Genomic DNA, 17235 nt, shown 5'->3' with positions numbered 1-17235 from the left:
GTGACAAGCAACCAAACTGAGACACAAGAAAACAAAAAGCAAGCGGGAAAAAAGAGGAAATAGAGGAAGAGAGGGAGGATATATATAGAGAGAGAGGGCGAATAAAACGGCAAGGGTGAACTGGGGGAGAGGAAAACAAGAGGCAAATGGAAAATAATGTAATGCGGGAGATAAGGGTATGTGATGGGTACTTGGTATGTTGACTTTTGGGTAGACTCCCCGGCAACGGCGCCAAAAATTCTTCTTGCTACCTCTTGAGCATTGTGTTGGATTTCCTTGAAGACGAAAGGAGATGCAGCAAAGTAGCGTAAGTATTTCCCTCAGTTTTTGAGAACCAAGGTATCAATCCAGTAGGAGGCTATGCGCGAGTCCCTCGTACCTGCACAAAACAAATAACTCCTCGCAACCAACGCGATAAGGGGTTGTCAATCTCTACACGGTCACTTACGAGAGTGAGATCTGATAGATATGATAAGATAATATTTTTGGTATTTTTATGATAAAGATGCAAAGTAATATAAAAGCAAAGTAAAAAAGCAATGGAAATAAATAAGTATTGGAAGATTAATATGATGAAGATAGACCCCGGGGCCATAGGTTTCACTAGTGGCTTCTCTCAAGAGCATAAGTATTTTACGGTGGGTGAACGAAGTACTGTTGAGCAATTCACAGAATTGAGCATAGTTATTAGAATATCTAGGTATGATCATGTATATAGGCATCACATACGAGACAAGTAGACCGACTCCTGCCTGCATCTACTACTATTACTCCACTCATCGACCGCTACCTAGCATGCATCTAGAGTATTAAGTCCATGAAAACAGAGTAACGCCTTAAGCAAGATGACATGATGTAGAGGGATAAATTCATGCAATATGATAAAAACCCCATATTGTTATCCTCGATGGCAACAATACAATACGTGCCTTGCTACCCCTACTGTCACTGGGAAAGGACATCGCAAGATTGAACCCAAAGCTAAGCACTTCTCCCATTGCAAGAAAGATCAATCTAGTAGGCCAAACCAAACTGATAATTCGAAGAGACTTGCAAAGATAACCAATCATACATAAAATAATTTAGAAGAGATTCAAATATTGTTCATAGATAATCTTGATCATAAACCCACAATTCATTGGTCTCAACAAACACACCGGAAAAAGAAGATTACATCGAATAGATATCGACAAGAGAGGGGGAGAACATTGTATTGAGATCCAAAAAGAGAGAAGAAGCCATCTATCTAATAACTATGGACCCGAAGGTCTGAAGTAAACTACTCACACTTCATCGGAGAGGCTATGATATTGATGTAGAAGCCCTCCGTGATGGATGCCCCCTCCGACGGAGCTCTGGAACAGGCCCCAAGATGGGATCTCGTGGATACAGAAAGTTGTGGCGGTGGAATTAGGGTTTTGGCCCCGTATCCGATCGTTTGGGGGTACGTAGGTATATATATAGGAGGAAGAAGTACGTCGGTGGAGCAACAGGGGGCCCACGAGGGTGGAGGGCGCGCCTGGTGGGGGGGGGGGGGTAGGCGCGCCCCTACCTCGTGGCCTCCTAGTTTGTTTCTTGATGTAGGGTCTGATATGTCTCCAACGTATCTATAATTTTTGATTGCTCCATGCAATATTATCTACTGTTTTGGACATTATTGGGCTTGATTATCCACTTTTATATTATTTTTGGGACTAACCTATTAACCGGAGGCCCAGCCTAGAATTGCTGTTTTTTTGCCTGTTTTAGGGTTTCGAAGAAAAGGAATATCAAACAGAGTCCAAACGGAATGAAACCTTCGGAAACGTGATTTTCTCATCAGATAAGATCCAGGAGACTTGGACCCTCCGTCAAGAAAGCCACGAGGCGGTCACGAGGGTGGAGGGCGCCCCCCCCCCCCTAGGGCGCGCCCCTGCCTCGTGGGCCCCTCGAAGCTCCACCGACGTACTTCTTCCTCCTATATATATCCACGTACCCCCAAACGATCATATACGGAGCCAAAAACCAAATTCCACTGCCGCAACTTTCTGTATCCACGAGATCCCATCTTGGGGCCTGTTTCGGAGCTCCGCCAAAGGGGGCATCGATCACGGAGGGCTTCTACATCATCATCCAAGCCCCTCCGATGAAGTGTGAGTAGTTTACTTCAGACCTACGGGTCCATAGCTAGTAGCTATATGGCTTCTTCTCTCTTTTTGGATCTCAATACAATGTTCTCCCCCTCTCTCGTGGAGATCTATTCGATGTAATCTTCTTTTTGCGGTGTGTTTGTTGAGACCGATGAATTGTGGGTTTATGATCCAGTCTATCTATGAATAATATTTGAATCTTCTTTGAATTCTTTTATGTATGATTGGTTATCTTTGCAAGTCTCTTCAAATTATCAGTTTGGTTTGGCCTACTAGATTGGTTGTTCTTGCCATGGGAGAAGTTCTTAGCTTTGGGTTCGATCTTGCGGTGTCCTTGCCCAATGACAGAAGGGGCAGCAAGGCACGTATTGTATCTTTGCCATCGAGGATAACAAGATGGTTTTTTTTTCATATTGCATGAAACTATCCCTCTACATCATGTCATCTTGCTTAAGGCGTTACTCTATTTTTAACTTAATACTCTAGATGCATGTTGGATAGCGGTCGATGAGTGGAGTAATAGTAGTAGATGCAGAATCGTTTCGGTCTACTTGTCTCGGACGTGATGCCTATATACATGATCATACCTAGATATTCTCATAACTATGCTCAATTCTGTCAATTGCTCAACAGTAATTTGTTCACCCACCGTAGAATACTTATGCTCTTGAGAGAAGCCACTAGTGAAACCTATGGCCCCCGGGTCTCTTTCTCATCATATCAATCTCCATCACTTTATTATTGCTTTGCTTTTACTTTTTAATTTGCATCTCCATACCAAAAATATTATTTATCATCTCTATCAGATCTCACTTTGACTGTGAAGGGATTGACAACCCCTAAGCGCGTTGGTTGCGTTGAGCTATTGTTTTTGTGTAGGTACAAGGGACTCGAGCGTAGCCTCCTACTGGATTGATATCTTGGTTCTCAAAATCTGAGGGAAATACTTACGCTACTTTGCTGCATCATCCTCTCCTCTTCGGGGAAATCCAACGCAGTGCTCAAGAGTAGCAGGGTCCATGTCTCCTGGATCATGTTCGGTGAGAAAATAACGTTCTCGAAGGTTTCACTCCGTTTGGACTCGGTTTGATATTCCTTTTCTTCGAATCCCTAAAATAGGCAAAAAAACAACAATTCTGGGTTGGGCCTCCAGTTAATAGGTTAGTCCCAAAAATAATATAGAAGTGGATAATAAAGCCCAATTATGTCCAAAACAATAGATAATATAGCATGGAGCAATCAAAAATTATAGATACGTTTGAGACGTATCACCGCGCGACGGCCTCGGCGTCGTCAACCCGCCTCTGAAGAGAAAGCAGCTCGGCGCGGGCGGAGGCCAAGTCCACCTATGACGTGACCAGGGCAGCAGCTGTCGCCTCCTCGCGCCTCTCCGCCTCATCTAACCTGGGCCAGAGAGCGGGGCCCTGCCCGCTGCCACAGTTCCCGCAAGTGTCATCTTCAAGGCGTGCTGACCTTCAAGATCCGCGCGAACCTCGGCCACCCGACAGTCGACTTCCTCCTGGAACTCGGGAGTTGCAAGCCCCGACGGCATCCTCCGCTTGGGCAACTTGACACTCCCTCGTCTCCAGTTGCTCAAGCTCGAGGCTATGCTCCACGGCTTCTAGAGCCAGCGCCTCTTCGCGCTTCTAGACCTCATCTTCCTCGGCAGGCGTCCCCCTTAGTGCCGCAAGGGCGGCCTTGCGCGCCTCCACTTGCTGCTCGAGGAACACACTCCAAGCGTAGAGCTCCCACGCGTGCTTCTCCGCAGCCTCACGACGGCGGTCAACTTCACGAGCCTCCTCCAGAGCTCGGGAGCAGGCTTCACGGGAGGACGCAAGGGAGGCCTCGGCCTTCGCATTGTCCAGCTCACGCTGGTGGCGCCCGAGGTTGATGGCCACCTTCAGCTAGTGCCGCTCCTCCGCCAACCAAAGACCCTCGGCCTCAAGGCGCGCGTCGACACCCTCAAGTTCTTCGCCAAGTCGGTCCATCGCACCCAACACCTCCTGGAAGAGCTCGTGGCGAACGACGCTCCACCGGCGCTTGAACTCAAGCGCACGGCCCATCTCGACCTCTGCTACGGGGGCTGAGGGAGACGCCCGGCGCGGAGCGCCTCCTCTCGGCAGGGGGCTGGGGGCTGCGCGGCCCCTCGCATCGACCGGCCCTCGCGAGGGGCCCAAACCGAGCAGGTCCCGCTGCTTGAAGAAGACCTTGGGAACGGGGACAGCCAGCTGCCGACCACGACCAGGGGAGGAGCCCTTGGCACTCCTGCTGTGCTCCGAGCAAGGTCGCGAAGAAACGACGATGAAGGCCCGAGCTCGGGGCACCTTGATGACAGACCGACTCCCATGACTGACCCCACGCCATGTACGGCGCCCGAACCTACGGCACTGGAACTTGGAGGGTACAACGGGATGAGAGGGAGCTGCTTCTCAGGAGGCTTCACGGCCTCAGCAGAAGGGGCCCTGAGGGGACAATCGTCAGGGAAGAAAGGTGGCACACGGAAGATCACCAAGATAAGATACTTACTCATCAACGGCAATGTACTTTCGTCGCTTCAACGGCCTGAAGGTACCATTGCCGCTCGGAGATCCTTTCCTCTTGCGGAGCTCCTCGAAGTCCACACAAAGTCGGCCGATGCGCTGAACGTGGCGGCCAGTGCGGGGAGTAGTCGGGGAAGTGCTCAAACTTCAGGGGTGCCTGGCTGTGCAGAATAGCTGGGCGCAGTCTCACCAAGACCTCCCGAGGCCTCCGGAGTTTCGGCCTCGGGAGCCGCGTGCTGCATCGCCTCAGCTACCGGCGACCCAGGATCACGGGATCCAAAGGACGACACCTCGGGAGCCCCAGGCGGAGTCTGCACATCAGCGCTCGAGCCGCCAGCCTCTGCTGGCGCTCGTCCCCCCGCGCCCACATTCGGGACGAGCTCGACAACAAGAACCAAGAGGGAACCACGCTGGCAGGGTTCTCACGGGATCCCACTAGGCCGTCCGGGCACAGCCCCCACTCGTCGAAGGAAGGCATGCCAACAGTGAATTCGGCTTTATTCCTACATCGGTACAGCATATAGTTCTTCCCAAGCAAATCGTCCGTCAAAGGGACACCTGTCAGGACCTTGAGCACTGTTTGCCGCGCCCCAAGGGGGAGCCCGGACTCCTGAAGCCTCATGTTGTCCTGACTGTTGAGCAAGGTCCACATCGGGCGAGAATGGCGTTGAAGCGGAGCAACCCGGCGCTTGATGAACTCCTTCACCACCATCGGTGTGGTCACGCCGCGGTCCTTCAACATCCTTACCCTGAACCAGACAGGGGCAAGATAGGGGCACGGGAGCCTCTCGTGGCCCTAGCCTTAGTGGCGAACGACGGGTGCTGACGGGGCCTGGAGCAGAGGGCTAAGCACACTGGCGTCAACGAATACCCACCGTGTCCGAAACTCGCGCGTGGATGGAGGAAGCTCGAAGTCGATCCTCGCGCCATCCATCGCGGCCACGGCCTGAAAGCTCACGTACCCCACGCTTTGTCGGGGATCAGTCAGATGCAACGAGAAGAAGTGGCGGAGAAGGGCCACGGAGGGAGCAATGCCCACCACGGCTTCACACATGAAGGCGAAGACAGTGAGGAGAGTCACGGATTGAGGGTCGAGATGCAGCACATGGATCTGGTAATGCTCGTGACCGTGTTGAAGAAGGCAGAGAAGGGGGGATCAGGCCTGCCCATAGGACATCAATGAAGATTGGGACCTCGGTGACCGCCCGAGAAATATGAGCGCGAGACGCAGGCCAAGCCACTATCTCCCCCACTCGTTGAAACTGGTGGCGAGCATGGGGCACACCTTGTCCATGGCCTCGTCGTTGAGCACCAAGGACCGGCCGACTGCAGGCTCGGCGGCTGGAGGCGAACTAGGTGGGGACAGAGGCTTCTTCCCCTTGTCTGCTTGTTTTGGCACCATGCCAGTGAAGTAGGCGGAGTGTAGGTCAGATTGGAGAGGAGGAGCAGAGTCTCGAGAAAGCATAAGGACCAAGGGAGCAAGGCGTGCGCAATGGGAGAATAACTGTGTAGGTTGCGAGGACCGCATTGCCAGGTAGGTACAAAGGCAGGATGGGAAGCGGAGACGCCCATGACCAATCAACCGCCACGCGTCAACCGAGGTCGCAGGCTTTTGGGTCCTGCGGCGCTACCCGCTTGACCCTTTGGCTTCGACTTGAAGCCAAGCCCGAGCATGCCTTGGGCCCGGGGGCTACTGTCGGTGTTCTGGGAACGGGGGTCCCCATACTTACCTGCTTGCGGCCCACGGCGTGGCTGGGCTGGCAGGTTCGTACGGCCCATCTTCATCAACAAGACATTCAAGACCCTCGCGAGGCGGACAACGCAAGACCTCCTCAGGAGCGGCCTCGCCAGGCAGGCTCACGAGGGGCAGAGAGATCAAGGCAAGGCAAACCTCGCGAGGCCCCTCGTGACATGAGCCATGATGATCGAGGCCAGGCGAGTGCCAGGCGGGCACGAGTGCGCGCAGCGTCCTTGTTTCCTCTTTGGTGCTAAGGGGGCAAGCGCAGGCGCGGAGTACCGAGGAATCAAGCAAAGGTTTCCATATTGGTGCAACGAGACCAGAACCAGAAGGAAGGCAAGACGGAGGTCACCATGGAGCCCAAGACGGCATCATCACCAGAGCCTTTTGCAGGCGAAGACCACCTTTTGTCAGGATAGCTTGTACTAGCTGTCCCCTTTCGAATTGGACATTGTTGGCTCCCTTCCCGCTCAATATTTGGGGAGAGGACCAGGACCTATATAAGTAGAACTAGCCACCACTATGAGGGGCATCGGATCGACACCATCACAAGTCGGCAGCTGGTTCCGATCCTCACACACACAAGCTCACCAAACACAAGAACACCTCGACCTCAGGAGGCTGTTCTTCCTCTTGTACTGTTCATCATTAGCCCAAGAGGCAATCCACCACCACCACACTAGAGTAGGGTATTACACCACAACGGTGGCCCGAACCAGTATAAACCTTGTGTCTTTCTGTGTTGAGAGTTCGTCATGTTCGTCTGCGAGATCTTAGAGAGCTAGGGCGTGGATCGGTAGGGAGAAAACCTTCGCGCGCACCCTAGTGTTCGAACCTCAAGGGTCTGCCGGAACCCCGGATCCGATACATGTGAAGTGGAATACATAGCTGCTTCGGAAGCAGCAAATGGAGGAGTCTGGATGAAGGAGTTCATATCGGATCTAGGTGTCATACCTAGTGCATCGTGTCCAATGAAAATCTTTTGTGACAATACTAGTGCAATTGCCTTGGCAAAGGAATCCAGATTTCACAAAAGAAACAAACACATCAAGAGATGCTTCAATTCCATCCGCGATCAAGTCAAGGAGGGATACATAGAGATTTGCAAGATACATATGGATCTGAATGTTGCAGACCCGTTGACTAAGCCTCTGTCATGAGCAAAACATGATCAACACCAAGACTCCATGGGTGTTATAATCATTACTATGTAAGCTAGATTATTGACTCTAGTGCAAGTGGGAGACTGAAGGAAATATGCCCTAGAGGCAATAATAAAGTTGTTATTTATATTTCCTTATATCATGATAAATGTTTATATTCATGCTAGAATTGTATAAACCGGAAACTTAGTACATGTGTGAATATATGGACAAACTAAGTGTCACTAGTAAGCCTCTACTTGACTAGCTCGTTGAATCAAAGATGGTTAAGTTTCCTAGCCATAGACATGAGTTGTCATTTGATTAACGGGATCACATCATTAGAGAATGATGTGATTGACTTGACCCATTCCGTTAGCTTAGCATTCGATCGTTTAGTATATTGCTATTGCTTTCTACATGACTTATACATGTTCCTATGACTATGAGATTATGCAGCTCCCGAATACCTGAGGAACACTTTGTGTGCTACCAAACGTCAAAACGTAACAGGGTGATTATAAAGGTGCTCTACAGGTGTTTCCGAAGGTACTTGTTGGGTTGGCATAGATCGAGATTAGGATTTGTCACTCTGATTGTTGGAGAGGTATCTCTGGGCCCTCTCGGTAATACACATCACTATAGCTTTGCAACCAATGCAACTAATGAGTTAGTTGCGGGATGATGTATTACGGAATGAGTAAAGAGACTTGCCTGTAACGAGATTGAACTAGGTATTGAGATACCGACGATCGGATCTCGGGCAAGTAACATATCGATGACAAAGGGAGCAACGTATGTTGTTATGCGGTTTGACCAATAAAGATCTTCGTAGAATATGTAGGAACCAATATGAGCATCCAGGTTCCGCTATTGGTTATTGATCGGAGACAAGTCTCGGTCATGTCTACATAGTTCTTGAACCCGTAGGGTCCGCATGCTTAAAGTTCGGTGACGACCGTTATTATGAGTATATGTGTTTTGAAGTACCGAAGGTAGTTCGTAGTCCCGGATATTATCATGGACATGACGAGGAGTCTTGAAATGGTTGAGACATAAATATCAATATATTGGATGACTATGTTTGGATTTCGGAAGGGCTCCAGGCAAGTTCGGACAAATACCGGAGTACCGGGGGGTTACCGGACCCCCCCGGGGAGTGTAATGGGCCTATTGGGCCTTAGTGGAGAAGAGGAGGGGGCGGCCAGGGCAGGCCGCATGCCCCCTCTCCCGCTAGTCTGAATTGTACAAGGAGGGGGGCGGCGCCCCCCTTTCCTTCCCCCACTCTCCTCCTTCCCTCTCTCCTACTCCTACTCTTGGAAGGGTTGGAGTCCTACTCCCAATGGGAGTAGGAATCCCCTTGGGGTGCGCCTAGGAGGGCCGGCCTCTCCCCCTCCTCCACTCCTTTATATATAGAGGAGGGGCCACCCCATAGACACACAAGTTGATTAGTTGATCTTTTAGCCGTGTGCGGTGCCCCCCTCCACCATAATCCACCTCGGTCATATCATAGTTCTGCTTATGCGAAGCCCTGCGTCGGTAGCATCATCATGACCGTCATCACACCGTCGTGCTGATGGAACTCTCCCTCTAAGCTCTGCTAGATCGGAGTTCGTGGGACGTCACTAAGCTGAACGTGTGCTGAACTCAGAGGTGTCGTACATTCGGTACTTGGATCGGTCGGATCGTGAAGACGTACGACTACATCAACCGCGCTCTCATAATGCTTCCGCTTACGGTCTACGAGGGTACGTGGACAACACTCTCCCCTCTCGTTGCTATGTGTCACCATGATCTTGCGTGTGAGTAGGATTTTTTTTTGAAATTACTGCATTCCCCAACAGCTTCCAGGAGCTGCGCGCCATCGCTTGCATCTTTGGTGGTGCTCAGGCCCCAGCTTCCCAGCGCATCTTCAAGCAGTTCTCTCATGAGTTGAATGCAGCCCTCCCCAAGCTCGAGGCCACGCGCTCGCTCAGATGGTACAAGTACGCTATCACCTTCACCTCAGCGGACCAGCTCCAATGTGCGGCGACCGCAGGCATCTTCCCGATGCTTTGTTCGCCCGTCATCTGCAATGTCCAAGTCACCAAGACCCTCATCGACGGCGGTGCAGGGCTCAGTGTCCTGTTCATCGAGACATTCGACAGCCTCCAAGTGCCACACGATCAGCTTCAGCCCACTAAGCCTTTCTCAGGAGTGACCGATGGCTCCACCCCCCGATAGGGCAAGTTCATCTCCTTGTTACCTTCGGTCAGCGAGACAACTACCACACCGAGCTCGTCGACTTCTATGTCGCCCACATCCGTCTGTCGTACAACGCCATCCTCGGGTACCCAGCGTTAGCCAAATTCATGGCAGTGACCCACCATGGCTACAACGTCCTCAAGATGTCGGGAAGCGGCAGAATCATCACAGTCCCCTGCGAAGAAAGAGATGCGGTGTGCTCCCTCGAGCGTGCCTTCCAAGACGCAGAAATTGAAGACCTTGACAGCGCAGGTGCGTGGTACCCTCCTGAGTCCAACCCCAAGAAGAAGAAGCAACTACTCCGCACTGGGCCTCAGGGGAGTGGCGCCTCTAGCGGTGCCACCTCAGGATTGGCGCCCGCACCTGGGGCGCCTCCCTCCCTCGCATAGGAAGGCGTGCCCGGCACCCTCCTCGGGCAGGGCTCAAGGGCTCTCTTCTGGAGGGCCTCAGACCTGGCCAACATCAGGAGGGAGGCGCTCGAGCACCACGTGGAGGCGTGCTTCCCGGCACGTTTCCCTCAAGAGGGCCCCAGGCGAGGAGCGCCCGGCGCTCAGAGTTCATCATCAAGGCCACTCAGGAGCTTCAGGAAGCAAGGGCGATATGCGGCGACCGCCGCCCACCTGGTGTAGCTCCCCACCCGGGCGAGGTTGGCGAGCTGCGCGTCTGCGTTAACATCCCAAGACTCAACAGGGACGCATCTCAGGAGCGCTTCTAGCCTTCGCTTGCTGGCCGGTGTGAGGGTCTGCCTCACAACTACGTTTGCAGGCCGTTTGGCCTGCCGAGCGTGGCAGCCGCTTTCCAGCGCAATCTGTGGAGCATTATGGCCACCCATGAGGCCAGGCATCACGCAGTCCTGGCGGAGATGGAGACGGTCCCCAGGAGGTCACCTGAGCCCCTAGAGCCTCCCGAGGCTGAGGGTGTCGACGGCTCGTGAGGAGGTGCTTCTTTAGTCTGCACCTTCAGCTACCCCAATGCTCCTTTGACAACAAAACCAGGTGACATTTTCCAAGTTAATTCAGTAGGGAGTGCCCCTCAGGCTGCACTATTCCCAGGTCGCATGGGCCAATCCCTACGGCATGTATCCTCTTGCATCTTTAGCTTACCGTGCTGGGGGCACCCCTCGGGCTGCATCATCCCCAGGCCGTTCGGGTCTGACCCAGTGGCATGTATCGTTCTTGCATTTACCTAAGCTAGTTTGCTTTCCATGCATGAGTTATTTATGGTCGTTCCCTGCTTGATTATCACCCACCACGGGAGCCATGTGCCGATCGTCTTTCTTCAGGATCCTTCGCATAGGAAGGCTCGGCACGGCATCTGTGCTCGGGTCCGTCCCTGCAGCATCTTTAAATCCAACGGCTGAGCTCTGTCTGGCGAGCCGGTCCCGTTCACGTCACCTCCTGGGGTCGTTGGTGCTTGGCCTTCTCGTGCGATAACCTTAGGAGATTCGTTCGGCGCAGGTTACCTAATCATCTCGCAGGACCACCGCAGTCAACAAGAACCAAGACCAGGCACAACCCGCCTTGAGGTAGGGCCGCGTGAGTCCTGCGCTGCCTCACGAGTACCCGGACACACCTCGTCTAGCCCTGCCTTGCAAGCCATGTGTCAGGGCGGGGCTGTACCCAGGGGCTCCACTGAGAGGGAGCCCTCACCCATACACCAGTGGAAGCACCATGCTCCACGCTGGCAGTCGACACTGCCGAGGAGCGGCTATGCTCGTGAGAGTGCAGAAGCGGTATGCTCCGTGATACGCCTCCAACGTATCTATAATTTTTGATTGCTCCATGCTATATTATCTACTATTTTTGGACTATATTGGGCTTTTGGGACTAACCTATTAACCAGAGGCCTAGCCCAAAATTGCTGTTTTTTTTGCCTATTTCAGTGTTTTGAAGAAACGGAATATCAAACGGAGTCCAAACGGAATAAAATCTTCGGGAATGTGATTTTCTCACCGAACGTGATCCAGGAGACTTGGACCCTGCTCCAAGGAACAAAAGAGGCGGTCACGAGGGTGGGGGGCGCCCCCCCCCCTCCTAGGGCGCGCCCCCTGCCTTGTGGGCCCCTCGTTGCTCCTCCGGCGTACTTCTTCCTCCTATATATACACACATACCCCCAAATATTCAGAACAGGAGCCAAAAACCTAATTCCACCGCCGCAACTTTCTGTATCCACGAGATCCCATCTTGGGGCCTGTTCCGGAGCTCCGCCGGAAGAGGGCCGTCATCACGGAGGGCTTCTACATCATCCTAGCCCCTCTGATGAAGTATGAGTAGTTTGCCTCAGACCTTCGGGTCCATAGTTAGTAGCTAGATGGCTTCTTCTCTCTCTTTGAATCTCAATACAAAGATTTCCCCCTCTCTTGTCGAGATCTATTCGATGTAATCTTCTTTTTGTGGTGTGTTTGTTGAGACCGATGAATTGTGGGTTTGTGATCAAGTCTATCTATTAATAATATTTGAATCTTGTCCGAATTCTTTTATTTATGATTGGTTATCTTTGGAAGTCTCTTCGAATTATCTGTTTGGTTTGGCCAACTAGATTGGTAGTTCTTACCATGGGAGAAGTTCTTAGCTTTGGGTTCGATCTTGCGGTGTCCTTACCCGGTGACAGAAGGGGCAGCAAGGCACGTATTGCATCGTTGCCATCGAGGATAACTAGATGGGGTTTATTTCATATTGCATGAATTTATCTCTCTACATCTTGTCATCTTGCTTAAGGCGTTACTCTGTTTTTAACTTAATACTCTAGATGCATGCTGGATAGCGGTTGATGAGTGGAGTAATAGTAGTAGATGCAGAATCATTTCGATCTACTTTTCACGGACGTGATGCCTATATACATGATCATGCCTAGATATTCTCATAACTATGCCCAATTCTGTCAATTGCTCAACAGTAATTCATTCACCCACCGTAGAATACTTATGCCTTGAGAGAAGCCACTAGTGAAACCTATGGCCCCCGGGTCTATTCTCATCATATCAATCTCCATCACTTTAATCTTGCTTTGCTTTTTTACTTTGCTTTTACTTTTTACTTTGCATCTTTATACCAAAAATACCAAAAATATTATATCTATCAGATCTCACTCTCGTAAGTGACCGTGAAGGGATTGGCAACCCCTAATCGTGTTGGTTGCGAGTAGCTATCGCTTTGTGTAGGTACGAGGGACTTGAGCGTGGCCTCCTACTTGATTGATACCTTGGTTCTCAAAAACTGAGGGAAATACTTACACTACTCTGCTGCATCATCCCTTCCTCTTCGTGGAAAACCAACGCAAGCTCAAGACGTAGCAATAAGGATTTTTGGCGCCGTTGCCGGGGAGTCTATGCAAAAAGTCAACACACCAAGTACCCATCACAATCCCTATCTCTCGCATTACATTATTTGTCATTTGCCTCTCGTTTTCCTCTCCCCCCAATTCACCCTTGCCGTTTTATTCGCCCTCTCTCTCTCTATCCTCCCTCTCTATTTGCCTCTTTTTGTCCGTTTGCTTTTGTTTGCTCGTGTGTTAGATTGCCTTTTTGTCGCGATGGCTGAAGATACTACCAAATTGTGTGACTTCACCAATACCAATAATAATGATTTCCTTAGCACTCCGATTGCTCCTCTTACCGATGCTGAATCTTGTGAAATTAATACTGCTTTGTTGAATCTTGTTATGAAAGATCAATTTGCCAGCCTTCCTAGTGAAGATGCCCCTACTCATCTGAATAGCTTCGTTGATTTATGTGATATGCAAAAGAAAAAAGATGTCGATAATGATGTCGTTAAATTGAAGCTATTTCCTTTGTCGCTTAGAGATCGTGCTAAAGCTTGGTTTTCGTCTTTGCCTAAGAATAGTATTGATTCATGGAACAAGTGCAAAGATGCTTTTATCTCTAGGTATTTTCCTCCCGCTAAGATCATCTCTCTTAGAAACGATATTATGAACTTTAAACAACTTGATCATGAACATGTTGCACAAGCTTGGGAGAGAATGAAATTAATGATACGTAATTGCCCTACTCTTGGTTTGAATTTGTGGATGATTATACAAAAATTTTATGCCGGATTGAATTTTGCTTCTAGAAATCTTTTAGATTCGGCCGCGGGAGGCACTTTTATGGAAATCACTTTAGGAGATGCTACTAAACTCCTAGATAATATTATGGTTAATTATTCTCCATGGCATACTGAAAGATCTTCTAATAAAAAAGTGCATGCGATAGAAGAAATTAATGTTTTGAGTGGAAAGATGGATGAACTTCTGAAATTATTTGCTACTAAGAGTGTTTCTTCTGATCCTAATGATATGCCTTTGTCTACTTCGATTGAGAATAACAATGAATCTATGGATATGAATTTTGTTGGTAGGAATAATTTTGGTAACAACGCTTATAGAGGGAATTTTAATCCTAGGCCATATCCTAGTAATCCTTCTAATAATTATGGGAATTCCTACAACAACTCTTATGGAAATTATAATAAGATGCCCTCTGAATTTGAGAATAGTGTTAAAGAGTTTATGAATTCACAAAAGAATTTTAATGCTTTGCTTGAGGAGAAATTGCTTAAAGTTGATGATTTGGCTAGAAACGTTGATAGAATTTCTCTTGATGTTGATTCTTTAAAGCTTAGATCTATTCTCCCTAAACATGATATCAATGAGTCTCTCAAAGCCATGAGAATTTCCATTGATGAGTGCAAGGAAAGAACCGCTAGGATGCGTGCTTCCAAAGATGCCTTTATTAAAGCGTGTTCCTCCAATTCCTATGAAAATCAAGATGAAGATCTAAAAGTTATTGATGTGTCCCCTATTAAATCTTTATTTTGCAATATGAATCTTGATGAAACTGAATATGATCTTCCTTTACCTAGAAGGCGTTCTAAAAATTCGGAGTATTTAGATCTTAATGATGAAATTGATGAAAGTGGGATTGAAAGAAATAAAAATCTAGATGTTGCTAAACCCACTATATTGGATTTCAAGGAATTTAATTATGAAAGTTGCTCTTTAATTGATTGTATTTCCTTGTTGCAATCCGTGCTAAATTCTCCACATGCTTATAGTCAAAATAAAGCCTTCACCGAACATATTGTTGATGCCTTGATGCAATCTTATGAAGAAAAACTTGAGTTGAAAGTTTCTATCCCTAGAAAACTCTATGATGAGTGGGAACCAACTATTAAAATTAAAATTAAAGATCATGAGTTTTATGCTTTGTGTGATTTGGGTGCTAGTGTCTCTACTATTCCCAAGACTTTGTGTGATTTGCTAGATTTCCGTAATTTTGATGATTGCTCTCTAAACTTGCATCTTGCGGATTCCACTATTAAGAAACCTATGGGAAGGATTAATGATGTTCTTATTGTTGCAAATAGGAATTATGTGCCCGTAGATTTCATTGTTCTTGATATAGATTGCAATCCTTCTTGCCCTATTATTCTTGGTAGACCTTTCCTTAGAACGGTTGGTGCGATTATTGATATGAAGGATGGGAATATTAGATTTCAATTTCCATTAAAAAAGGGCATGGAACACTTTCCAAGAAATAAAATAAAATTACCATATGAAACTATCATGAGAGCCACTTATGGATTGCCTACCAAAGATGGCAATACCTAGATCTATCCTCGCTTTTATGCCTAGCTAGGGGCGTTAAACGATAGCGCTTGTTGGGAGGCAACCCAATTTTATTTTTATTCCTTGCTTTTTGCTCCTGTTAGTAATAAATAAATTATTTAGCCTCTGTTTTGGTTGTGTTTTTTGTGTTTAATTAGTGTTTGTGCCAAGTAGAACCGTTGGGAAGACTTGGGGAAAGTCTTGTTGAACTTGCTGTAAAAAAACAGAAACTTTAGCGCTCACGAGAACTCCTGTAATTTTTATTTGAAGAGTGATATTTAGTTAATTCTTTTTTAGATGATTAATAGATAAATTCCTCACGTCCATCAATTTATTTTATAATTTTTTGGGGTTCCAGATCTTGCGCTAGCTACAGATTACTACAGACTGTTCTGTTTTTGACAGATTCTGTTTTTCGTATGTTGTTTGCTTATTTTGATGAATCTATGGCTAGTAAAATAGTTTATAATCCATAAAGAAGTTGGAATACAGTAGGTTTAACACCAATATATAATTAAATAATGAGTTCATTACAGTACCTTGAAGTGGTCTTTTGTTTTCTTTCGCTAACGGAGCTCACGAGTTTTCTATTTTGAGTTTTGTGTTGTGAAGTTTTCAAGTTTTGGGTGAATTCTTTTGATGGATCATGGAACAAGGAGTGGCAAGAGCCTAAGCTTGGGAATGCCCATGGCACCCCCAAGATAATCCAAGTACACAAAAAGTCAAAGCTTGGGGATGCCCCGGAAGGCATCCCCTCTTTCGTCCACTTCCATCGGTAATTTACTTGGAGCTATATTTTTATTCACCAACATGATATGTGTTTTGCTTGGAGCGTCTTGTATTATTTGTGTCTTTGTGTCTTAGTATTCCACAATCATCCTTGCTGTACACACCTTTTGATAGAGCCATACATGAATTAAAATTTGATAGAATACTCTATGTGCTTCACTTATATCTTTTGAGCTAAGTAGTTTTGCTCTATGTGCTTCACTTATATCTTTTGAGCTAGATAATTTTGCTCTATATGCTTCACTTATATCTTTTGAGCATTTTAATTTTGCTCTGTGTGCTTCACTTAGATCTTTTAGAGCACGGTGGTGGATTTGTTTTAAAGAAACTATTGATCTCTCATGCTTCACTTAAATTATTTTGAGAGTCTCTTAATAGCATGGTAATTTGCTTAATAATAATATGCTTGGTATTCAAGATTTGTGAAACTTTCTTTTGAGTGTGTTGAATACTAAGAAAAGATTGAAGCATGATAATTGTTTTGAGATATGGAGGTGATAATATTAAAGTCATGCTAGTTGAGTAGTTGTGAATTTAAAGAATACTTGTGTTAAAGTTTGTGATTCCCGTAGCATGCATGTATGGTGAACCGTTATGTGACGAAGTCGGAGCACGAGTTGTTTATTGATTGTCTTCCTTAAGAGTGGCGGTCGGGGACGAGCGATGGTCTTTTCCTACCAATCTATCCCCCTAGGAGCATGCGCGTAATACTTTGCTTTGATAACTTCTAGATTTTTGCAATAAGTATATGAGTTCTTTATGACTAATGTTGAGTCCATGGATTATACGCACTCTCACCCTTCCACCTTTGCTAGCCTCTCTAATACCGTGCACCTTTCGCCGGTATCATACACCTACCATATGCCTTCCTCAAAACAGCCACCATACCTACCTATCATGGCATTTCCATAGCCATTCCGAGATATATTGCCATGCAACTTTCCACCATCTAGTTCATCATGACACATTCATCATTGTCATATTGCTTAGCATGATCATGTAGTTGACATAGTATTTGTGGCAAAGCCACCATTCATAATTTCTTCATA

The sequence above is a fragment of the Triticum aestivum genome, chromosome 6A (assembly GCF_018294505.1).
Source record: "Triticum aestivum cultivar Chinese Spring chromosome 6A, IWGSC CS RefSeq v2.1, whole genome shotgun sequence".
Lineage (NCBI taxonomy): Eukaryota > Viridiplantae > Streptophyta > Magnoliopsida > Poales > Poaceae > Triticum > Triticum aestivum.
Note: the sequence above shows the minus strand (reverse complement) of the source record.